Source organism: Macaca thibetana, chromosome 15 (assembly GCF_024542745.1).
Source record: "Macaca thibetana thibetana isolate TM-01 chromosome 15, ASM2454274v1, whole genome shotgun sequence".
Taxonomy (NCBI): Eukaryota; Metazoa; Chordata; class Mammalia; order Primates; family Cercopithecidae; genus Macaca; species Macaca thibetana.
Window position 1 is genome coordinate 88,839,500 of NC_065592.1, and position 25,293 is coordinate 88,864,792.

The following is a 25,293-nucleotide window of genomic DNA, read 5'->3' on the forward strand; positions in this document are numbered from 1 at the left end:
AAGGGGAAGCAGGTACGTCTTATATGGCTGGAGCAGGGGGAGGAGAGGCAGGGAGGAGGTGCCACATACTTTTGAACAACCAGATCTCGTGAGAACTCTATCACAAGACAGCACCAGGGGGATGGTGCTAAAACATTAGAAACCACCTCCATGATTCAATTACACTCCATCAGGCCCTGCCTCCAACACTGGGGACTACAATTTGATATGAGATTTGAGTAGGGACACCGATCGAAACCATATCACCCCTGAAGTGGGAAAGTCTCCCTACCCAGCTAGTTTCCCCTTCAGCCAGACCAGCTATACCCTACTTAATCCTCAATCTAAGGAGCTTTACCTCCCTGCCAGCCCACAGAACTATTTGAACAAGCCAATTACATCCTCCCATGGAACAAAAGGTTACCTCACTCTTGTGCTATTACTACAAAGCCTGCCTCACACAGCCCCTGCTGCTTCAGTCTACTTTCAAATGCAATTCCCGTGTAGCTCTGCCTGGCATGCAACAACCTCCTCATCCCTTAGGCTGTATGTAACTGAAAAAACTGTAGCCAATCTCATCCGTCCAGTATTGAGTACCATCTGTTCAGCCATCTCATACTATTTAGTGCAGAAGATCCCTCCTTCACCAATGGTGTGAAGAGAAGGTGGTCAGAACAGAAGGGAAGCCTAAATCTTGAGTGACCATGAGTTGAGGAGCTGGAGTGGGTAGGAAAAGGTCTGTAGGAATGGGTAGAGGGGTGAAGGAGGTAGACAGATTAAAGAATTCAAGGCAACAAAAGAGAAGGTTTAAAGTGGTAAAAACGGAGGGATGGGGATGATGGGAAGGGAGCAGTCCTAGATGAGCTGGTTTAGGGAGATCTCATGTTTCCCAAAGAGGCCTTTGAGGTTCTAGGTTACCTTTAGTAAATTTTGCCATTTTTGAGGCTATTAAACTGACTTAGTGCCATAATGGCATATACTCAGTGGGGGAAGAGGAGGGCATCTGATAGAGTGAGAGTTACCCTGGCATTAGTGGATAGTTAGCCCAAAGAAAAAAATCTTTAAAGGAGCCAAGAAAAAGTCTCACTTGATTAATTCCCTCGAACAATCCCCAGGTCGAGGAGCTGAAAAACACAGAAGTCTCACAGGAGGGCCAAAGCATCTCTTTGCCTAAAACAATCAAAGTAACCTTTTACTGTTCTTCAACAGACAAGATGGCCAGAGCGCTAGTTCAAGACTTGAACGCACCCAAGAGTCCTCAAGTCCTGAACATGGCACCTTTACCTGGGTGGGGCTTGTGGAGGTCCCTAGGTGAGTTCCAGTCTTGAGCTGGATCACAGCAACGAGAACTGTCAAATAAAAACCCAATCCAGACCTAGGTAAGGAGAGACTTTGTTTAAAAGGAGTATTGCAACCTAAGAAGAGAATGTTGCAATAGGGGAGGGACAGCATTCTAATAGAATGCTTCAACCATAAGATCTGCAAGTTTTTGAAAGGTAAGGCGGAAAAGGGCTTTTCTTTTACTGGGACTAGTAAACAATGTTAAAAAGAACCAGTATTGGCTGGGTGCGGTGGCTTATGCCTGTAATCCCAGTACTCTGAGAGGTTGAGGTGGGCAGATCACCTGAGGTAAGGAAATCGAGACCAGCCTGACCAACATGGTGAAAACTCGTCTCTACTAAAAGTACAAAATTAGCTGGGCATGGTGGCGCATGCCTGTAATCCCAGCTACTTGGGAGGCTGAGGCAGAAGAATCGCTTGAACCTGGGAGGCAGAGGTTGCAGTGAGCCAAGATTGTGCCATTGCACTCCAGCCTGGGCAACAAGAGCAAAGCTCCGTCTCAAAAAAGAAAAAAAAAAAAAAAAAAGGAAGAAGAACCAGTATCAGGGAGTGGGATGAGCAGGTGGCCTGATCAGGCAATTGATCAGGACATAGTTTCTTTGTGGTCAGCTGGGAAAGGGCTTCTTGGGAGGGGATGTGATATGGTTTGGCTGTGCTCCCACCCAAACCCCACCCAAATCTCATCTTGAACTGTAATCCCCATAATCCCCAAGTGGCGAGGGAGGGGCTTGGTGGAGGTGATTGGATCGTGGGGGCAGTTTCCCTCATGTTTTTTTTTGTGATAGTGAGTTCTCAGGAGATCTGATGGTCTTATAAGGCTGTTTTCCCTGCTCTTGCTTGCTCTCTCTCACCTGCCACCATGTAAGAGGTGCCTCTTCCCCTTCTGTCATGATTATAAGTTTCCTGAGACCCCCCAGCCATGCAAAACTGTGAGTCAATTAAACCTCTTTTCTTTTTTTTTTTTCTTTTCTTTGTTAGACAGAGTCTCACTCTGTCACCAGGCTGGAGTGCAGTGGCATGATTTCAGCTTACTGCAACCTCCTTCTCCTGGGTTCAAGCGACTCTCCTACCTCAGCCTCCTGAGTAGCTGAGATTACAGGCATGCACCATCACGCCCGGCTAATTTTTGTATTTTTAGTAGAGACAGCGTTTCACCATGTTGGTCATGCTGGTCTCGAACTCCTAACCTCGTGATCTGCCCGCCTCAGCCTACCAAAGTGCTGAGATTACAGGTGTGAGCCACCGCACCCAGCCTTTAAACCTCTTTTCTTTATAAATTACCCAGTCTCAGAAATGTCTTTATAGCAGTGTGAAAGCAGACTAATACAGGATGTTAAGGGGCTTATTCCCAATTCCAATGCTGGTTTAGGCTAAGACTAGATTAAAGGGCAAAGACCTGGTGGAAGGAGAAAAGCCTGACTGAAGTTTGATCAAGTAAGGTATTTGCCCAGATTGATCAGTAGGGGCAAATGGTTCAGCTAACCATTTATAAGATGAGAATGGAAATTTGGAGGGCATGTCTATGGCTTTGTCGTAGGTGTGAAAGGATGTTATCCACGATGCGATGCTTACCTAAGTCATCTGGGGAAAGGTGGTTCTATGTAGTTAGTGGTTTCTCAGAAAATAAAAGGGGGAGAAGATCTTCACTGTTCTCCAGTAACACAAAGTATAGGTCAAGCAACACCATCCCCTTATTTTTTTTTTAATGTATTCTTATTTATTTATTTTTGAGATGGAGCCTTGCTCTGTTGCCCAAGCTGGAGTGCAGTGGCATGATCTTGGCTCACTGCAACCTCCACCTCCCAGATTCAACTGATTCTCGTCCCTCAACCTCCCCAGTAGCTAGGATTACAGGTGTGCGCCACCGCACTCAGCTAATTTTTATATTTTTAGTAGATGGGGTTTCCCCATGTTGGCCAGGCTGGTCTGGAACTCCTTATCTCAAGAGATCTGCCTGCCTTGGCCTCCCAAACCGCTGGGATTACAGGCATGAGCCACCATGCCCGGCCTCTGTCCCATTATTTGATTGGACTTGTAACTATAGTTTTATTATGACATTTTGAGAATATATTGCTATTGTATTCATCATTACTATGACAGCTGTGTTTATCAGACACTTTCCCACATCTATAATATTAGGAGAGTTGGATATTTGTGATCATGAGTTTGCTCCTTGTGCCGGTTATTGAAGTATGTCTTAGAGCGGAAACTCAAGCTTCTATCCTCTGCCCTGTGAGCCAGGGCTGAGACTCAGCAAATCACATTTCCTATAAGGTTTTGCTTATAAGGGGTGCTTGAGGAGAGGGACTTGCTACTTTATAGCTGCTTACTGTTCCTGTCCGTGTTACCAAACAATGGCTCTTCCCCCTGGCTGCAGCAGCAGCTGGTTCCAGTTTCTTAGATTTGTTTGTTTGTTTGTTTTAATCCACCCGGTCCCATCCAGCCTCAATTTTACCTTCAGAGATAAGAGCACCAGCTAGGTACTACCCCCTCCTTTGAGGTCTGACTCCCAGCCAACCAGGGGTCCTCTCCCGGCTCTTAGGTTCCAACAACCCCAACACTTCCCCTCTACCCAGCTCTGTGCATGGCAGCTGCTTCCTGCAGTTTCTCTCTCTGTTACTGCAATGTTTTTGCCTTGCCAGTCTTCATGACCTTAAATTCTCTGTAAAAATAATTGCTGTGATTTCTATTTTCTGACTGGGCCCTGACTGATACACCCCTAAGCATTCCAGAAATACCTTCTAAACTACTTGTATAGATTTATGGGTGTATGTTATTGCAGGAATTAAAAATAAGTGGACTGGGCAAGGTGGCTCACACCTGTAATCCCAGCACTTTGGGAGACTGAGGTGGGTGGATTGCTTGAGCCTGGGAGTTCAAAACCAGCCTGGGCAACATGGCGAAACCCCATCTCTACAAAAAATACCAAAAAATTAGCTAAAAAATTGGTGGCACACATCTGTAGTCCCAGCTACTTGGGAGGCTGAGGTGGGAGAATTACCTGAGCAGGGGTAAGTTGAGGCTGCACTGAGCTGTGATTGCACCACTGTGCTCCAGCCTGAGTAACAGAGTGAGACCCTGTCATGCACACACACACACAAAATGGATTATACTTATGGTATACAGGCAGTATCCAACTGACAAACAAGATATATTCTAAAAGTTAATTCATAAATCTATTGCTTGGCCACCCCCCCTGGCTAATTTATCTATTTTTATTTTGTAGAGGTGAGGTCTGGCTATGCTGCCCAGGCTGATCTCAAACTCCCAGGCTCAAGGCTCAAGGGATACTCACACCTTGGCTTCCTAAAATGTTGGAATTACAAGCGTGAGCCATTGCAAACAGCCGGCTATACTTTAATTAATTAATTAATTTATTTTTGAGATGGAGCCTTGCTTTGTTGCCCAGGCCAGACTGTAGTGGCACGATCTTGGCTCACTGCAACCTCCACCTCCCGGGTTCAAGCAATTCTCATGCCTCAGCCTTCCGAGTCGCTGGGATTACAGGCACATGCCACCACGGCTGGCTAATTTTTGTATTTTTAGTAGAGACGGGGTTTTGGTATGTTGGCCAGGCGGGTCTCGAACTCCTGACTTCAGGTGATCTGCCCACCTTGGCCTCCTAAAGTGCTGGAATTACAGGCATGAGCCACTGCACCTGGCCCCAGCTATACTTTAAACTTATGTTTAGCAATTAATATGTCAGTATTTTAACTTACAAACGACTCAGACATTTAATGAATATCTATTACTTAATTTAATATGTTGGAGATTTCAAGTTACCAAAAAAGATTTTTAAAATTGTTTTTAAGTAGACAAATTTTATAAAACATCATTTTTTAAAGTTTATTTATAAACTTTTATTCCATTTACATTTACCTAATTCAGTTGCTCTTAACAATTATGCTTGAATTGCTCGTGAAAAATTTCATGAGACATTAAACAAAGCTAGCCATTGAAGGAGTTCAGGAGTTTTCCCCAAAATCATTTCCTCTCCCCTAAATTGTCCCTCCCCAATGAAGAGGGTACACAAACTCCTAAAATTTCAGTTTTTGTTGGGGGAGGCAGAGTGAATATTAATTTTTCTTTCCTGTGCTACCTCCTACAAGAAATCTGCATACTTTTTCTCTTGTTAATCTACCTGCTGTCAATTTATTTCATAGACTTAGTTATCCAACCCTCAGAGAGTAGAGGGGAAGTCTTTCTTCCCCTACATCATCATCTTATGTTAATTTTTGTTGACAAATTAGGCAGGTGTCAAACATATCACAGTGTAATGGCCTCCAAGTTAGAATTTTTTCTTTTTTTTTTTTTTTTGAGACGGAGTTTTGCTCTGTCGCCCTGGCTGGAGTGCAGTGGCACAATCTCGGCTCACTGCAAGCTCCGCCTCCCGGGTTCACGCCATTCTCCTGCCTCAGCCTCCTGAGTAGCTGGGACTACAGGCGCCCGCCACCTCGCCCGGCTAATTTTTTGTATTTTTAGTAGAGACGGGGTTTCACCGTGTTAGCCAGGATGGTCTCCATCTCCTGACCTCGTGATCCGCCCGCCTCGGCCTCCCAAAGTGCTGAGATTACAGGCGTGAGCCACCGCGCCCGGCCAGAATTTTGTTTTATAACAACATGGAAACAAATAAGACCTCGTTCTGCTTTCTAGGAGCTAAAAATCCAACGAAAGAAGACACAGATACAGTATTCCTCTTGTTGCAAAGAGAACTGTGGCAACTTTCATAACTGACACAAAGCTCTGTGCTATAAGGGCGGGGAAGGTTTTATCCTACTTTCCACAGCATGGTGGATTGTTCCAGTTTAATTTGATCTTAATTTTTATGTGGAAATACACATGAATGTAATGAGTTCTTAAACGCTAAATTTAGGAAGCCAGTTTCATTAGGGGAAAGAAAAGAAACACCTACATGGTTATCTCTAAATTTTACATATCAAGAAGCTTGGGATTTAATTATATTGTTTTTCTAGAACATATTTTCATATTTAAAATCAGAAAAGGCAGCATTTCTCGAGTTTCCTGCTTTCGAGGAAGGGAGGCATAAAATATTTAAAAAGACGCCGCTCACACACATAGCTCTACGAATCAGAGCACAGTGAGGAAGAGGAGCGAGGAAGCACTGGGACCGCAGCGCTCCTCCAAGACCACGTCAGTGCCCAGAGGGCGCCCTCGCCTCGAGGCGGGCACCGCGAGTCCACAGCAAGTCTCCAGCCCCGCGCCCGCGCAGGTGGGCGAGGCGGGGACGTGATGGGCGGGGCCTAGAAAGGCGGGGCCTTTGGGGGCGGCCCCGGGGCGGGCCCCGCCGGTGCTAGGGCTGCAGGCGCAGCTCCGGAGCGTCTAAAGCGCGGCGCGGGGCAGGATCTTGCTGGACCAGGAGCGGCAGCGCATCCTCCTGCGACTCCGGGGCCAGGCGCCCACTCCAGGTAACCGACTCCCCATCGTGTTCCCCTGCTCGGCCGTCCAGCGGTGGGGGAGGGCAGAGAAGGATGGGTGGGAGGGAGCCGGCTCTCAGCCAGTACCCCTTGGCCCCGGGCGGGCTGGGCTCTGCCGCTCAGGAAGAAGCAGAACCCGGGTGCGCCCGGTACCGGGATGGAGCGGCGCGTCCTCCTTTCACCCTCATTTTCCGTCCGCTCAGTGGGGCTGGGACGCCGATGCCCCGTGTCCCCCGAAAGTCACTTTCTAGCCTCTTGACCCTGGTCAGTGTGGCTTAGACGTCGGAGGGATTGGCTGCGGGCGTGGATAGGCAGGGGACGAAAAGACTCGCTGCCATCCCTTGGGTGCCAGGGGCTTAACTTCATTTAACTTCATTGAATCCTAACCCCAGCCCGGCTAAGAGGCACTTTCACCCCTACTTTACTGATAAAGAGGCCAACGCTAGGATAATAAATGACACGCCCTAGAGCAAACTGTTACTAATAGAAAAGGAGACGTTAGTTTAGGGGCTCCGAAGCCTCTCTCCTTTCCTGCTCCCTCGCTTTCTTTCTTCTCGCGGCAGTCTAGGAAACTCGCGCGCAGTGTCTATTACGAAAACAAGTGATTCGTCTTAAACGCATTTTACCCCCTCCTAGGTTTCTCTTTCCTCTTCTTTTAAAGTATCTCAGGCAGATTCCTACAAGTTTTGGTTATTAGGTTATTAGGTTTTTGAAATGCAAGAAGCCCTTGCTCACTGCTTCTTTTCTCCTGGCAGCGCTTTCTGCGCAGCACAGGCACCCTCGCCTGTCACGCCTCCCTCTCCTCTTCCCGTCTCCCAGCGTGGATGAGGGCGCTTGCAGATCCCGGCTGGGGCACTGGCCGCCTAGGCCGAGGTAGGTTCTGTAGGCACCTGGCATGCTGTAGATGCATATAAACGTTGCCCTGTACACCCTTTGCCTTGTTATTTCTTTCTGCAGAAAAGAGAGTCGTTTTTTTACACATAATGGGGCAAGAGGCCAATTGGGAGGATATATGGTGTTCAAAGAAAGCCATGGTGCCTTGAGATGAGAATGCGGCCACAGCTTTTTGTGGGCTGAATTTGATGGGTGGGAGGTGAGAGACGTGGTCTGGAAGTTGTCTCCTCGTCTGGCATTCTGCCCCCCTTCCAGAGCTGTTCTGAAAGGCCGGTTTGTTTTATAGAGGGGAGGAGGAGGGGTTAATAGTTTTTAAAGATCAGTGTAAATTACCTGCTAGGAGCTTAGGCAATTCCAGGCAGGCCCCCCTGCTGGAGGCTTTGGTAACAGATTTCAGTTCTGGCAGGGAGGAAAACTCAGACTGTGTAGATACCTGCTTTTTCTTAAAGGAATTTTTTTCAGGCCTTTAAAATGGAACTATCGGGAAACTGATTTCTTAGAAATGACAAACTCCTTTAGTTTTGAATACAATATACCAAACTGTGAATTTACTTTTAAAAAGTGTTTTATTGGCCGAGAGGTTGATATTTTTTCCATTTCATGACGAGGGTTTGACGGTCACTGCCACCTCCTCTGTCCGTCCTTCAGCTTGGCCCTGTAAAGGACCTCCTTAGCCTTGGCCCCAAGTTTGTACTAGATTCTGTCCTTCATTAATTATAGTTCATTCTTGATTAATGATAGCAATGCTTCCACTCACTTTTTAAGGAGTTACTCCTTTTCCATTTGTGATCGAATTGCTTAACAGTAAGAAAAACGTTTTTCCCTAAAACTGGGATCACAAAATCCACTTTATCCATGTGGACTAAACAGGCAATGCACGAGAGTGCTTGAGTGGGCCCAGGTGACTGCAGAGGAACCTGCTAAATCTGGGTGGATAGTGACCATTTCCACCCAGTATCCATGCAGGAATTCCCATGAAGCCATGCAGTGTAGGCAGCTCTTCCTTTTTTTTTTTTTTTTTTCCATGAATAGCTGAGAACTTTTACTTAAAAATAAAAAATGTAAAGCCTGATTTTAAATATTGGCTCGTATTTTTTCCTTTTTAAAACACAGAGAGGGCCAGGCGCAGTGGCTCACACCTGTAATCCCAGCACTTTGGGAGGCTGAGGAGGGTGGATCACGAGGTCAGGAGTTCAAGACCAGCCTGGCCAAGATGGTGAAACCGTGTCTCTACTAAAAATTCCAAAATTAGCTGGGTATGGTGGCTGAGCGCCTGTAATCCCAGCTACTCAGGAGGCTGAAACAGAGAATTATTTGAACCCGGGAGGTGGAGGTTGCAGTGAACCAAGATTGCGCCACTGCACTCCAGCCTGGGTGACAGAGTGAGACTCTGTCTCAAAAGAAAAACAAACAAACAAAAACAACAAAAAAAACAACAGACCACACACAAAGAGGCTGGGCATGGTGGCTCATACCTGTAATCCCAGCATTTTGGGAAGTCAAGGCAGGTGGATCACTTGAGGTCAGGAGTTCGAGACCAGCCTGACCAACATGGCAAAACCCCATCTCTACAAAAACAAAAATCAGCCAGGTGTGATGGTGGGCACCTGTAATCCCAGCTACTCAGGAGGCTGAGGCAGGATAATCGCTTGAACCCGGGAGGTGGAGGTTGGGGTGAGCAGGGATTGTGCCACTACACTCAAGCCTGGACGACAGAGTGAAACTCCATCTTAAAACAAAAAACTCACGAAGAATAAAATCAAACTTGTTTCATGCATCATCTGTTTGCAAAGCTCTGCCTTAAAAACTGCTAATGTACACGGTGATTATATTCACTGAGGAATGGAAAATTCTGAACTGTGATGTAGATATTATATATTTTTCATGAAATGAAAGTGATAGAAAACAGAAATTACTACTGGAAATGATCGATGGTCAAATTCTGTTTTCTATGAAGTGTGTGGTATTTCAGCTATACTGTATATATATATATAATTTTTTTTTTAATAGAGCCAACCAAGGACTCTTGTCACTATTTTTATTTATTCTAATGAGAAATGTATTCATGGTTCCAGGTCAGTATGTCAAATGTCTAACTCCCTGTCTTAAAAAGGGAGTTCCCAAATGACTGTTCATATAACCAGATGTGTTTCTTGTGGAGACTGTCTGTATTCTTGGCTTTGTCACTGGATTTGTGGCTTAGTGCTGTCACGTTTCCTATCTGAGGCAAATGCCATGTATTAGTTTAAACCAGCCTTTCTCAGTTGTGACACTTTTGACATTTTTGGCCAGATAAGTTTTGTTGTGGGGGCTGTCCTGTGCATCGCAGATGTTTAGCAGTGTCTCTGGCCTCTACCTATCAAATAAATGCCAGTGCACCCTCCCTGCAGTTAAATGACCCCAAATGTCTCCAGACATAGGCAAATGTTCCCTGGAGAACAAAGTCATTTTTGGTTGAGGAACAAAATGAACCTGTATTTAAGATGGTCTAAACGTTTCTGAGATGGTCTAAACATTTATAAGCTTAACAATTAACTTCAGACTCTTCATGACTAGAGAAGCTATTTGTAGATTTAAACGTCTGACGTTTTTGAAACATCTTTATCATAAAGATAACTAAATCAGTGTTCTTTGTGAATGGCCAATGTGTCCTGCCGGTTTCTTTTCTTTTTTTTTTTTCTTTTTCCTACTCTGAGAAGCATGCCTTGCCAGTTTCCATCTCCAAAGAAATTTCAAGTGTTCAGTGCATTTGTTAAATTTAATAAAGTTTTAAAAGTTGGAAATGAACAAGGAATTCTACGGTAGTTTTACGTAGAATTTAGTTTTCAGAAAAATTAACCTCTGTTTAGCTAACAGCAATAAAACGAAGACTGCTGTGTATCTCTGTAATGTAAAAAATCTCAACTTTCTCAAAGGGAGCGCTACATAATGTATGGTATAATTTATATCAGAAGAAAACATGTCCTAGAAATGTAACCCTCTTTATTAGGACTTACATGTGTTCAGGGAGGTTAAAAACAGCCTTGATTATAGAGGATGCCTCCTTAGCTGGGGATTAGCTATCCACTGGTCCCTTCCAGAAATCAAACTAATTTGTAAAACTCAGGACTGGCTACATAATTTGGGGGCCCCTTGTTAAAAAAATTAAGAATTTGAACATGGTGACCACAGAGCATTAAACCAAGCACAGGGTCCAGTGTGACTGCATTGGTTTCCCCCCCCCCGCCCCCCCCGGTGAGCTAGCCCTGGTGAAACTCTTTATTTATAGCTTACAGTAGGGTTGTGATCACAAATGCAAATCTAAACCGTGAAATGTTACTGCTGCCACTAGGCACCTGGAGTTTCTGCTTCCTTGATTGTTCTTCTGTTTCCAATGAGAAGTCTGCGTGTATTTGGTCATCAATGCAATAATGTTACTAAGAAATCCTCCTGTGATTGATTTTTCCTTTGCTAAAGAGGTAGCCAAATTTTTGTTCATTAGAGTCATGGGTACTGGAGCAACCTATTTATTCAGGCATTCATTGAACAACTATTTACTGAGCATCTGTTAGATGCCCGGCATTGCTCGCTCCTGGGCCACAGCTGTGAACGAGATGGAGGGTCCCTGCCTTTATGAGCTTATGAGCTTATGAGACAAACACATAGTCACACCGGCTCAGGCTATCACAATCCTAAGGGGTACTTAGGAAAGCACAGGGCGTTAGGGGAGCATGTGACCCTGAGACCTAACCTGGTTTAAGGGAGAGAGACTGTTCAGGGAAGGCCTGCTTAAAAAATGATATTTAAAATAAGGCCTGGGAGCAGGCATGGTGGCTCATACCTGTGATCCCAGCACTTTGGGAAGCTGAGATGGGAGAATCGCGTGAGGCCAGGAGTTCGAGACCAGCCAGGTCAACATAGCGAGACTCCCATCTCTTTTTTTTTTTTTTTTTTTTTTTTGTGAAAAATAAAATTTTTTTTAAAAAGCTGAAAGATTAGTAGGAGTTAGTGAAGTACATTAGGGGATAAACTTACAGGCTGAAAGAGTTGAGATCAAGAGGAAAATATGTCTGGGGATGAGGCCTCTTGGGTCATTCTTAGGATTTTGGACTTTAATGTCAGCATAGTGGAAACCCACTTTTTGTTTGTTTGTTTCAGACAGGGTCTCACTCAGTTGCCCAGGTTGGAATGCGGTGGCACGATCTTGGCTCACTGCAGCCTCTGCCTCCCAGGCTTAGGTGATCCTCCCACCTCAGCCTCCTGAGTAGCTGAGACTACAGGCACACTACTGACTACTGGCCACTAAAGGGTTTTTGATTTGAGGTTGTTCTTTTCTGTTGAAGACAGTGTCTCACTTTGTTGTCCAGGTTGGAGTGCAGTGGCTATTCACAGCTGTGATCATAGCACGCTTCAGTTGAACTCCTAGGCTCAAGTGATCCTCCCACTTCAGCCTCTCAAGTAGTTGAGACTACAGGCATGGGCTACCATATCTGACTAGAAGTAGTTTTATTTTAGACCCGGCAAGCCCCGATTCCTTTATGTTTTCTCTAGATTCTACTAAAAATATTGAATATACTTCTTTAGTTCATCTCTCTCACATTTTCTCAAAGGCAGGTACTAGGCCAGGTAGCACTTCTACATTCTTCCTAGAAATGTTCTTAGGCAGATCCCTGATATGATGAAATATCCTCTCAAATTTCCATGTTAGAGCAGGCAGTAGGGTTGCCCACATTCCTCCAGTTCATTTTCTCCAATTTCCAATGAGATTTTTTGTTGTTGTTTTTGAGACAGTCTTGCTATGTTGCTTGGACTGGAGTGCGGTGGCTATCATAGCACACTGCTGTCAAACTCCTGGGCTCAAGTGATCCTCCTGCCTCAGCCTCCCTCGTAGCTGCAACTACAGGCAAGCACTGCTGTGCCTGACTCTGATTTGAGGTGGTTTTTTTTTGGTTTTTTTTTAAGACGGAGTCTTGCACTGTCACCCAGACTGGAGTGCAGTGGCGCAATCTCGGCTCACGGCAACCTCTGCCCCAAGTAGCTGGAATTAAAGATGCGCGTCACCACACCCAGATAATTTTTGTATTTTTAGTAGAGACGGGGTTTCAGCATATTGGCCAGGCTGGTCTTGAACTCCTGACCTCAAGAGATCCTATCGCCTCAGCCTCCCAAAGTCCTGGGATTACAGGTGTGAGCCACCGTGCCTGGCCTAATTTGAGTTTGTAAAATGATTGCTGTTTGCTATGTAGAGAATAGTTTAGAGAGGTAGGTCCTGCTGGCACGTATGGTGTCTTTGTGCAAACGCAAGAAAGGCTTCTATTCTGTGTGGACCAGTTAGAAAAAATGCAGCACTGTGTCCCAGCTGGGCCAGGTCAAAAGGCTTTAGCCCCCTGAGCCAGACTTGTGCAGGCACAGCCTGTGTGATCATGTGGCCACCCTGGGGAAGAGGAGGGTGGATGTGAACAAACAGTGCTTTCGCAGTCACCCAGGGATGGTGTAGCAGCACTGGATAAAGCTTAATGACAGGGAGGGATTGAGATGGAGTGAGATTGGGTTTGTAGTGAAAATCAGCAAGAAGGCGGTGATTATTTGGAGATGGTTGATGGAGAGGGAGGTAACAAGGTTGATTCAGAAGTTTCTGGCATAAACAACTGAGTAGGATGGGATGGTGGAACCATTATGATGATTGAGAACACGGGAGGAGGAGCGGGTTGGCACGAGGTGTGGGAGGGAAGATAATGCCTTTTTGGATGTGTGCTTTGTTTGTGAGACATCCAAGTAAAGACAAGGAGTAGACAGTTGCTACTCCTGAAAGAGATCTGGGGTGGAGATACGTGTTTGGGAGCTGTTGCATATAAGTAATTACTGCATAAAAAGCACTCATCCAAAGAGGGTGTAGAATGAGAAGAGAAAAGGGCTGGACCCATAGAGCCCATAGAGTTTGATCACTGTATTTGGTAGAAGAAGAGAGGCCTGTTGTTAAGGGTACTGAGAAGTGTGATATTCATGCGGGGCAGAGAGGAAATGAAGGGTCTGTGATGTTTTTGTTTTGTTTTGTTTCAGATTGAGATGGGAGAAATTTAAACATGCTCTAATGCTACTGGGATTTTGTTTGTTTGTTTTGTTTTTGGCAGGATCTCTTTCTGTTGCCCAGGCTGGAGTGCAGTGGCACAATCTTAGCTCACTGCAACCTCCACCCCCTGGGGCTCATGCTATCCTCCCATCTCAGCCTTCAAGTAGCACCAAGGGTGCACAGCACTATGGCTGGCTAATTTTTGTATTTTTTTTCTAGAGATGGGTCTCACCGTCTGTGTTGTCCAGGCTGGTCTCAAATTCCTGAGCTAAAGCAATCTGCCCACCTTGGCTTCCTGAAGTGTGGGATTATAGGCATGATCCACTGTGTCTGGCCACTACTGGGAATTTTCTGGTAGAGAGGAAGAGCCTAAAGATGCAGGAGGGTGAAATAAATGATAGGACCAGTTTTCAGAGAAGGTGAGAACACAGTGCAGAAATTGTTCTCTGATGGAAGGAGGGAGGGAGAGGATGGATAAAGATGCTTTAGATTTTGGGACCAGGATCGTGAGGACTTTTTTCTGAAGGAAGTGGCAAAACTATTGGCTGAGTTTGGGGTGTGTCTGTGTGTGCAGTCAGATATTTCTTCAACCAGCATTTAGTAAGCATTCTCTAGTGCCAAGCTTTGTGTTTGGCTCCCTGGAAAGTATTATGAATGACGATTGCCTTGAAGCTTGGCCCTGTCTGTTCACCTGAAATAGCCTTGCACCGCTTTTTCTGCAAATTGCTTCCTACCTTTGACCTTACACGCTTGATAACTAAAGGCAGTAAATGCTCAGTTGATCTTTTTTTTTTTTTTTTTTTTTTTTTTTTTTGAGATGGAGTCTTGCTCTGTCACCCAGGCCGGAGTGCACTGGTGTGATCTCTGCTCACTGCAAGCTCTGCCTCCCAGGTTCACGTCATTCTCCTGCCTCAGCCTCCTGAGTAGCTGGGACTATAGGCGCCCGCCACCACGCCCGGCTAATTTTTTGTATTTTTAGTAGAGACAGGGTTTCACCGTGTTAGCCAGGATGGTCTCGATCTCCTGACCTCATTATCCGCCCGCCTTGGCCTCCCAAAGTGCTGGGATTACAGGCGTGAGCCACCGCCTCAGCTGATCTTCTGATGGGCATCAAAGCCACTAGGGGTGACAGTCCTGGAGGGGAGGGACCTTTTCAACCCCCTTCCACACCATGCAGGTTCATGTCCCACGTCATGGTTCTCAGTGTTGGCTATACACTAGGAACACCTGTGGAGCTTTTAAAACAATCTGACACCCAGGTCAAACTCTATACCAATTCCATCAAATATCTGGTAGGGGGACTCAGTTATTGGTCCTTTTTGAAAGCTCCCTTACGGTTCCAGTGTACAAACCAGATTGAGAGCTACTTGCCTGTTGAGTGGCCCTGAGTCCAGTTAAAGCCACTCTGCTGTGTTGAGCTCCAGTCCCTGCTGCCTGGAGTTTACAGCATTTGTCAGTTGTGTGGGACAGAAAATAAGGCTAAGACCAATTGTGCAGGACAGAAAACAAGGTTGAGATCATATTGGTATCCAGAGCAGGAAGCGAATGACAGTCCTTTGGGGGTGTTGAAAGGAAGTGTAAGAACTTCTATTTACAATTTTATAAGCATTTAAGGTCAGGAGTGCCAGTGGGCCCTCCTTCAGTTGTTTTTTTTTTTTTTTTTTTTTTTTTTTTGAGACAGTCTTGCTCTGTTGCCCAGGCTGGAGTGCAGTGGCACAATCTCAGCTCACTGCAACCTCCGCTTCTCAGGTTCAAGCGATTGTCCTGTCTCAGCCTCCTGAGTAGCTGGGATTACAGGCGCGTGCCACTGTGCCTGGCTAATTTTTGTGTTTTTAGTAGAGACAGGGTTTCACCATGTTGACCAGGCTGGTCTCGAACTCCTCACCTCAGGTGATCCACCTGCCTGGGCCTCCCGAAGTGCTGGGATTATAGGTGTGAGCCACCGCGTGCGGATCCTCCTTCAGTCCTGTGTCCTGTATGGTGAAAGTGGTTCCTTAATCTAAGGTGGATAGGAGACAGGGATTCCTTGCCTAGCTGGAGCCCTGCTCACCTGGCTATCAAGCATACTGCGAGATGTTGCAAGTTAGGAGCTATAGGGTGTCATCGAGTTGTTTAACTTTAGAAACACAAAGCCTTTAAATTAGAGCATCTCTCAACCTAGACTTGTCCCTGAGCCGGTGATAGGTATACTGAGATACTGCATTTCTCTCAGCCCTCTCCCTTCAGCCAAGACAGCTGAAACTGAAGTTCAGTGGTTGCCTTTTGGTATATATGTCATGGCATGAGAAAGAATCATTGCTTTAGTCTGTAGAAGTTTTGTCATCCTTTGCCATGCCCTGGGGAGGGAGCAGGGCCATCCTTTGCACCCATCAGAGCATTCCTAGTTCTCTTGTTGCCAGATGTGTAAGAGTGGTTGAGCTTACAGTTGTCTGCATCTCTCTTTAGCAGAAAGATGGGGTTTCAAATGTGTTGCCTCTTTCCAACTTTGCTATACCTATCAGTAGTCAGATATTTTGGGGAGAAGGGAAAAATCCAAGGTAAACGTGAGGGTCTTACAGTGAATTACTTTTCAAAATAAATTTCTGCTACCGAGAGGCATTTGGGAAGTGGCTGTGTGGAGATGTTTTCATTGTAATGTGAACATATTGCCAAAAAATATTGTACATTTGTGAGTTACCAAAGCTCTCAAAGGAAAAAAAAATTAAAAACTGGGAAATAGAATTGTGTAACTACTTTAAGTGAAAAGTATCAATGAGTTTTTAATCCATTTGTTAATTTTATAGGGCACCTGCAGACTATTTTTATTAGTCTTTACAATTGATTGAAACCCACTGGGTGAATTTCACCAAAAACCTATGTGATTGGTGGACAGAGGAAACTAAGTGTCAAGATTTAGGTAGCAGAACCAGGAATGCACTACTGTAATTGAAGTAATAGGTTTTATTGCATCTTCCAAGTTTTTGTATTATGATACATGTAATTTATTAGTACAGTAGGGAGAGACAGGTCTAGCTGGATTTCCTAGGCCCACTAAGAATCCCTAAGCCTAGCTGGGAAGGTGACCGCATCCATCTTTAAACACGGGGCTTGCGACTTAGCTCACACCCGACCAATCAGGTAGGAAAGAAAACTTACTAAAATGCTAATTAGGCAAAAACAGGAGGTAAAGAAGTAGCCAGTCATCTATCTCCTGAGAGCATAGGAGGAGGGACAATGATCGGGATATAAACCCAGGCATTTGAGCCGGCTACCCTATTTGGGCCCCCTCCCTTTGTGTGGGAGCTCTGTTTTCACTCTATTAAATCTTGCAATTGCACTCTCTTCTGGTCCGTGTTACGGCTTGAGCTGAACTTTCACTCGCCATCCACCACTGCTGTTTGCTGCCATCGTAGATGCGCCGCTGACTTCCATCCTTCCAGATCCGGCAGGGTGTCCGCTGTGCTCCTGATCCAGGGAGGCACCCATTGCCACTCCTAATTGGCCTAAAGCTTGCCATTGTTCCTGCACGGCTAAGTGCCTGGGTTCGTCCTAATCGAGCTGAACACTAGTCACTGGGTTCCACAGTTCTCTTCCATGACCCACAGCTTCTAATAGAGCTATAACACTCACCACATGGCCCAAGATTCCATTCCTTGGAATCCGTGAGGCCAAGAACCCCAGGTCAGAGAACACAAGACTTGCCGCCATTTTGGAAGCACCCCCCACCATCTTGGGAGCTCTGGGAGGAAGGACCCCCCAGGAACAGTAGTATACACATATAATTTTTAAATAAACGTATTAAGGATACTCTTAGGGTCTATACTAAGAAATTTTACATGCTTGTCATGAAAAACTTTGAATCAAAGTCCTGGGTATGTGTATATGACTTTGACTCTAAGTCAAGTGTAAATGTAACTATATAGATATGCCATGTATATAATGTAAATGAAATATATACATATATTTATATAGTAGTCTGAGAACTCGCTGGCTAGTGAACTTTAAAACAGCCTCTTTCTCATGATATACCACTCCAGTTTATCCAGTGGAAAAGAAAATTACTGCTGGATTAAAAGTAATTGCTCAGGCTGGGTGTGGTAGCTCATGCCCGTAATTTCAGCACTCTCGGAGGCCAAGGCAGGCAGATCGCTTGAGCCTAGGAGTTCGACACCAGCCTGGGCAACATGGTAAAACTCCATCTCTACATAAAAATACAGAAATTAGCTGGGTGTGGTGGTGTGTGTCTGTAGTCCCAGCTACTCAGGAGGCTGAGGTGGGAGGACTGCTTGAGCCCAGGAATCGAGGCTGTGGTGAACCGTGATTGGGCCACTACATTCAAGCCTGGGTGACAGAGCGAGACCCTGTCTCAAAAAAAAAAGTGCTCAAACTAAAGAGTGATAAATATGTTGTATACATGTCTTGTTTCTCTTGAAATGTGTATATTTTATCATTCCATAATGTATACATATATCAAAATATCACATTATACCCCATAAATATACACAATTATTATTTGTCAATTAAAAATTAATTTTTTTTTTAAAGAAGCCACTTAATGTAGAATTTGCAGTAGTCTTCTGGTTGGTGCAGGATTCAGCAGGGGTCAAGTAATCAAGAATTTCCTGAAATCAGCAGCTGGACCCAGGAATGCGCTTAGGACACTATCCCAGACTTTGGGGCTGGCCAGGCTTGTTTGTCCTCTTCATGTAAATGTAGAACTTGCCTCTGAAATATCCCTAATCCTTTCATATAGGTGGAGCCTCCTGATCTCATCCGTTGTCTACACATTTCTCACATCTGTTATGCTAACTAACCCAGTCCTTGTATTCACCTAGGAGGATCTGGTTCTCACACTACTTATGCTAATTAACAAAACCTTTGGTTTGCAATTAAAAAGCCTGAAGCACACGCTATATCTGCTGCTGGAGTATGGCCATCCCAGGAATGTGCCCCTGCCTAGGGCGCTTAACTTCCACAAACCCCAGGGTATAGATAAAAACCCATGCATGTATGTCTCACTGCTACGCAGAAGTGTTTTTCAAGTCAGTAATAGACAACCCACCAATTTTGTTGTTGATTACTTGTGTCAGAAAACTTATGAGTTCCCTGAAAATAAGAGGCATGGCTATAAAAATACAGGATGTAAAAAAAAAATGTATAAGTGGAAATTAGTACCTTTAACATAAGTGTTTTCCAAAGACATTTCTGACCATTTTGAGGCATGTCCTCTGTGCTGTATTCTCCTATTAGGAAAGAGACCAGTTTTTGATGGTAGATATGATTTTGCAGCATATCAGAAGTTAGCACTATGAGGTAGATTGGTCATGCTCGGTAATATTATTTTGGGTCAAAATAAGATGTAAATTTTTTTTTTTCCCTTTTTTTTTTTTTGAGACCAGTCTCACTTTGTTGCCCAGGCTGGAGTGCAGTGGCACGATCACGGCTCACTGCAGCCTCCCCCGAGTCAGCTCAGCTGACTCCCACATCAGCCTCCCGTAAATATTTTCTAAAAATGGACCAGGGGCTGGGCATGGTGGCTCACGCCTGTAATGCCAGCACTTTGGCAGACTGAGGCTGGCAGCTCACTTGAGGTCAGGAGTTCAAGACCAGCCTGGCCAACATGATGAAACCTTGTCCCTGCTAAAAATAAAACAAAAATAGCTGGGTGTGGTGGCATTTGCCTGTAATTCCAGCTACTCAGGAGGCTGAGGTGGGAGAATCACTTGAATCCGAACCCGGGAGGCGGAGGATGCAGTGAGTCAAGATCGCGCCTCTGTACTCCAGCCTGGGCAACAGAGCGAGACTTTGTCTCAAAGAAAAAAAGGAAATGAGAAAAGAGAATGTGTGACTGACACCACAGAGAAATGTCAGATGTCTCTTTTGGGGTTCTGTGGGTGCCCCTCCCTCCCAAAAAAGTAGAATTGAGTGAAGGGACTGCAGCAGAGCATGAAGGAAACATACCCACAAGGGTGAAGCTGCAGGCTCTGGTTAAAGGCAGCTTTCCACTAGATCTTGACCCTTAGAAAAGCCACTTATGCCCCAGGGCCTCAGCTTTTTCCTGAGTTACAGAGGAGGATGCAACTTGGGGCTAGATGGACTTTTTTGTTATGGACTTACAATATGCTCTTTTTTTTTTTTTTTTTTTTTTTTTTTGAGACGGAGTCTCGCTCTATAGCCCAGGCTGGAGTGCAGTGGCCGGATCTCAGCTCACTGCAAGCTCCGCCTCCCGGGTTTACGCCATTCTCCTGCCTCAGCCTCCCGAGTAGCTGGGACTACAGGCGCCCGCCACCTCGCCCGGCTAGTTTTTTGTATTTTTTAGTAGAGACGGGGTTTCACCGTGTTAGCCAGGATGGTCTTGATCTCCTGACCTCGTGATCTTCGGCCTCCCAAAGTGCTGGGATTACAGGCTTGAGCCACCGCGCCCGGCCCAATATGCTCTTAAGTTTTCTTTGTCATGTAAGTTTGAGAAATGCTGAATACCATGTCTGTCTTTAAATATTTACAGCAGACATGACTGTCTTAAGGGCTAAGAAATAAGGAGCCAAACCAGCAGCAGAGAATCTTGTCTTGTCTTTTCTTTTTCTCTCTTTGAGATGGAGTCTTGCTCTGTCGCCCAGGCTGGAGTGCAATGGCGTGATCTCAGCTCACTGCAACTTCCGCCTCCCGGATTCAAGCAATTCCCCTGCCTCATCCTTCAGAGTAGCTGGGATTACAGGCGCCCACCACCGTGGCTGGCTAATTTTTGTGTTTTTAGTAGAGACGGGGTTTCACCATGTTGGCCAGGGTGGTCTAAAACTCCTGACCTCAGATGATTTGCCCGCCTTGGCCTCCTAAAGTGCTGGGATTACAGGTGTGAGCCACCGTGCCCTGCCACACTTGTCTGTCTTTATGCCTTTGTTTCTTGTAATTTATGGGACCACAGACTCCACCCCTATCCTGAAGACCTAGTAATTGCTCCCAGAGCTGCTGTTTCCAGCAACACTAGATGCTTCCTAAAGTTTCTTTCAGCTCTACAATGGATGCATTGTTCTAAAAATAGTTTGTAACTATATTGACCAAGCCTATAATTTCCCCCAGAAATCTCAGCAAATAACCACTATGTGAATTCCTGGAGAGCAGGGAGTACGTGTTATTTATGGGGAGTATTTTTCTCCCCAGAGCCTAGGAATCTGTTTTGTATAATATATTCTCAGTATGGAATTGAGTTGAGTGTATTGAATTTGTTAGTAAACCTGAAATACGGATTTTCATTTTTGAAGTCTGAAAAAGTTACCCTTAGACATGAGCTCAGATTTGAACAAAAGTCAGAAAAGGGAAAATAATGAATAATAATACATTGCCAATATTAAGGGCTCATTATTTGTCAAATACAGTATAAACATGTTACAAGTTAGCTCACTTACTTTTTATAAAAACTCTAAGGTATATATGATCATTTCCCCAATGAAATTGTTTAAAGTTAATTTTTTTAAAAAAACAATGAAAACACTGAAGCTAGGAGAGGCTAAGTATTTGCTGAAGTTTGGGTTGGGAATGGTAACTCCCAGGTCTCCTGCTGGGGTGGGCAGGCTGGAGAGCTGAAATCATTGCCACTGTACTTGTCTGCATCTCAGATGTAAACAAACCCAAAAGAAAATATTCAGGACTGGGCACAGTGGCTCACACCTATCATCCCAGCACTTTGGGAGGCCAAGGTGGATCACTCGAGCCCAGGAGTTCAAGACCAGCCTGGGCAACAGTGCAAGACCTTGCCTCTACAAAAAGTACAAAAATTAGCCAGGCATGGTGGCCTGTGCCTGTACTCCCAGCTATTCAGGAGGCTGAGGTAGAAGGATCGCTTTGAACCTGGGAAGTCAAGACTATAATAATAGTAAGCTTTGGTTATGCCACTGCACTCTAGCCTGGGTAACAGAGTGATACCCTGTCTCAGAAAAAGAAAGGAAAGAAAAGAAAAGATTCAGCCACTGGTAATCAAATCACAAAATGAAACCTTGATGATGTACCATTTTATAGTTGCAATATCGGCAAAAATAATTATACAGTATATTCATATGCAGTCATTTAACATTATATATAATTAAAATGTATAGTAAATTTAGAGCAAATGGTATCCAGATGTTACCGGGGACAGTATAAGTATGGTTTATTTGGAAGGCAGATAAGAGGCATAGAAACTTACAAGTAGTGACCTAAAATCCTTACTCCTAGGAATTCCAAGGAAATCCTTTAAAAGCAAAAAGAAAACAAAGCTATGAATATACAAAGCTATTCATAGTTCATGTTTATAACAGTGTAATTTGGAAATACCCTTAATATCCAACCAGAAGACGAACTAATTGTGATAAAAACAAATGAAGATACTTTGATAGCCAGTAATCGAAAAAGAATAGAAACTGAAATCCCTGCTGCTATTACATCTGAGCAAAAATATGAGTGTATTGTGCAAAGGTAAGTACCAGAAGAGAACGGGGAACGTGAACACAGAGGATGTGTCAGTGAAGTGAGATTGTCAATGGATTTTTGTTTTTGGGAAATTATATGCTTTGCAAATATATTTAATTGGAGCTTATTTTGGAGAACTGTCACCACTTTATCCCAGTTGGCAATTTTTAAAGAAAATTACTGAAGTGAACATAACAAATGCAAACATTTCAGCAGTGTTTGAATAAACATCCTCTCTCCGAAAAAGGAAGATCCTCACTGAATAGTTTTGGGTGTGTGCTTCTCACAGTTCTTCCAGTGCGTGTTTATAATATATTTATCTGGAGGCTGTTTTTTTTGTTTGCTTGTTTGTTCGTTTTCAGACGGAGTCTCACTCTGTCGCCCAGGCTGGAGTGCAGTGGTGCGATCTCGGTTCAAGCGATTCTCCTGCCTCAGCCTCTTGAGTAGCTGGGATTACAGGTGCGCGCCACCACGCCCGGCCTTCTCTGAACGTGCTGAGGTGCAGCTCATCTCTGAATACCACATCATCTCACGTACCTCTTTTCATGTCATTACAATGAGCATTACTTCATTCTTGGCTTTAGTGCTAATTTCAAATTCAATAACTGTACCACAATATCATTTAGATGATGTGAAATGGAGAATAAAGATTGCCGCTCAGGTTTATGAAGCTGTTTAAAGACACAGTCACAGCTTAGATCACAAATAAGTCCCTGAGGCGACTCTGTTGAAGAGGTTGCTCTGATGTGTCTTAGCACTGAAGCCTTCAAAAAGAGAGTTTGTAACATTCATATCCGCAGGAAGATTTGGGAGATTTCCGAGCTCCTTGAAAGGTTAGGAGGCAGGGCAAGGTATAATTAGAAGCTGTTAATAACCGGATCCAGTGTTGTTCTTGGCCAGAAAGAGAGACTATGCTCTGTTCTCTTTGTTCCCGGGGGAGTCAGCCCTGGGCTGAGCCCTCGCCTCACCTCTTAATCCCAGTAAACTGGAGTAAATGACCATATTCAGAACAGTGAAAGCCTGGGTTTCTTTACCTGGTAAGTGAGAATAAAAATAGCTACTGACAGGGTGGTTGTGAGAATTAAATAAGAAAAGTATGTAAAATGCTTGGCAAAGTATTTGCTTATTATTAACAGTTTCCTAAATTCTGAGATAACTTTGTAAAAGCACCATCCATTTGATAATCATCTCTAATCATCTCTAAAGGAAGTAAAAAAAAAAAAAAAAAAAAAACCACCACCACCACAGTAATGAGCATACTTTGTGTCAGTGGGTATCAATTTTGAAAAATATCAGTGTAAGGGAAAAAAATGTTCTCAGACTCGGGGAAATACAGTACATAGTAGTATTTTGCCTTACAGTTGCCCCCCGCCCCCATCACGCATCTGCTAAGGAACAGCAAAGTGCTTTATCACTTAGGAATTGGGGACCCCCTACATGAGTCCAGCTGCTTCTTTGTGCAGGTAAGGAGACCAAAGTCCAGAAAGGTGAAGATCAATCCCAAAGACAGGATGAAAGTACCACCCAGTACAGTTTGAAGCAGGTAGTTTTCTGGGTTTCTTTTTATGGTTTTGTTTGTTTGTTTTGAGACAGAGTCTTGCTCTGCCTCCCAGGCTGGAGTGCAATGGCGTGATCTCTGCTCACCGCAACCTCTGCCTCTGAGGTTCAAGCGATTCTCCTGCCTCAGCCTCCCATGTAGCTAGGACTACAGGTGCAAGCCACCATGCCTTGCTTATTTTTGTCCTTTTAGTAGAGACGAGGTTTCGCCATGTTGGCCAGGCTAGTCTTGAACTCCTGACCTCAGGTGACGCTCCCACCTCAGCCTCACAAAGTGCTGGGATTACAGGCCTGAGCCACTGCGTCAGGCCTGGGTTTATCTTTAGATACACATTTTAGAGTATCTAAAATCATGTTAGGCTCCCAGACAATAATTTAGAACCTGTAAGTACTGAACTTTCATTTCCTTCTCTGGAAAAGACTATGAGCTATTAAGGCATACTTAACACAAAGCATCCAAGATGCTGCCCTACATTTTTTGGGAGAAAGGAAGTGGATTTTGTAATATTTGGATATTTGTTGTTTTTTTTTTTACTTTTTGAGTTCATGCTAATTGAATAGACCCAAGGAATAGTGTGGGTAAAGGGGTGTGAGACAAGCCTAAGACTCGACAGAGGCCACTCCAAAGCACCCACATGGATAGGTTCACAGAGAGAGAGTGATGTGGGATTCAGTGCTGAAGGGAGACACGACGACAATTCCTGTTTATTGAGCATCTGCTGTGTGTACCGGTCACTGTGCTTGGCACTTTGCAGGTTACTTAATCATCACTGACCAAATGAGATGGGTCATTACGATATCTTCATTTTTCAGATAAGGAAACTAAGGCTCAGAGAGGCTAAGCAACTTGCGGAAACCATGCATTTAGGAAGTAGCATGGGCTATGTCTTCACTTCTGTTTGACTTCACACTTCTGTTTTGCTCTGTGGCCTCCAACAGTGAATGATGTTGGATTTCAAAGAGGGGCAATCATTGTGGTTTGGGAAAGGACCACGGGAAGGGGTTGAGCTGGATTTTGAACATGTAGAGGAAATTGGGCAGAGAGTGCTTTTCATTTTTGCTAATGGTTAGCCTTCTATTTTGTCATCTGGAATAAGGATACTTACTCTGACAGTCACATTTAGCAAACTGAAAATCCAGATTTGAGAGCTACCTCTAAAAACAAGGAATCTAGAATTTGGGAACTAGCATTTCTGAGACCAAGCCATTTAGGAGCCTCACGTACTTGAAATTGGGACTGTTTAGAAAACCCAAGACGTGTGGCCCATGTGACACACAGGATGGGTGACCTCAGGGCCAAAAACCCAGGGCCAGCTCATCTTTAAGAGGGGACAACATGAACTTTAATTTTCCAATCTAAAATTTTGTTTCCATAAAACTGTGGTGTTCTATTTGGTATTATAAACTACCTACTTTTAGATTTGAGAAAAAGAAAAAAGTCCATTACTCTTTAGTGTGGAATTTCAAAGTAGACAATGAGATCTTTTATTCTCATTTTTGGTCTGCAGTGATAATGAGGTTGAAGATTGCTATTAAAAAAAAAACTGTTTTTTGTACGTATATATGTATAGATATTTCTGCACAAGCCCATCAAAGTCAGCCTCTGCAAATGAAGTC

At 44.4% G+C, this 25,293-nt stretch overlaps 1 protein-coding gene across 2 annotated transcripts in view; it reads left to right on the top strand.

Annotated features, from left to right (window-relative positions):
* The first annotated feature begins 6,592 nt into the window (after positions 1-6,592).
* The window catches only part of GCNT1 (glucosaminyl (N-acetyl) transferase 1), a 45,572-nt gene continuing 26,871 nt past the window's right edge, over positions 6,593-25,293 (top strand). Inside the window, exons 1-2 of one of the 2 annotated variants that reach the window (XM_050759629.1) lie at positions 6,593-6,746; positions 7,511-7,628. The gene's annotated coding sequence lies outside the window, so the exon portion shown is untranslated. The remainder of the gene's footprint in view (positions 6,747-7,510; positions 7,629-25,293) is intronic. The other variant, XM_050759627.1, reaches the window with a different exon arrangement.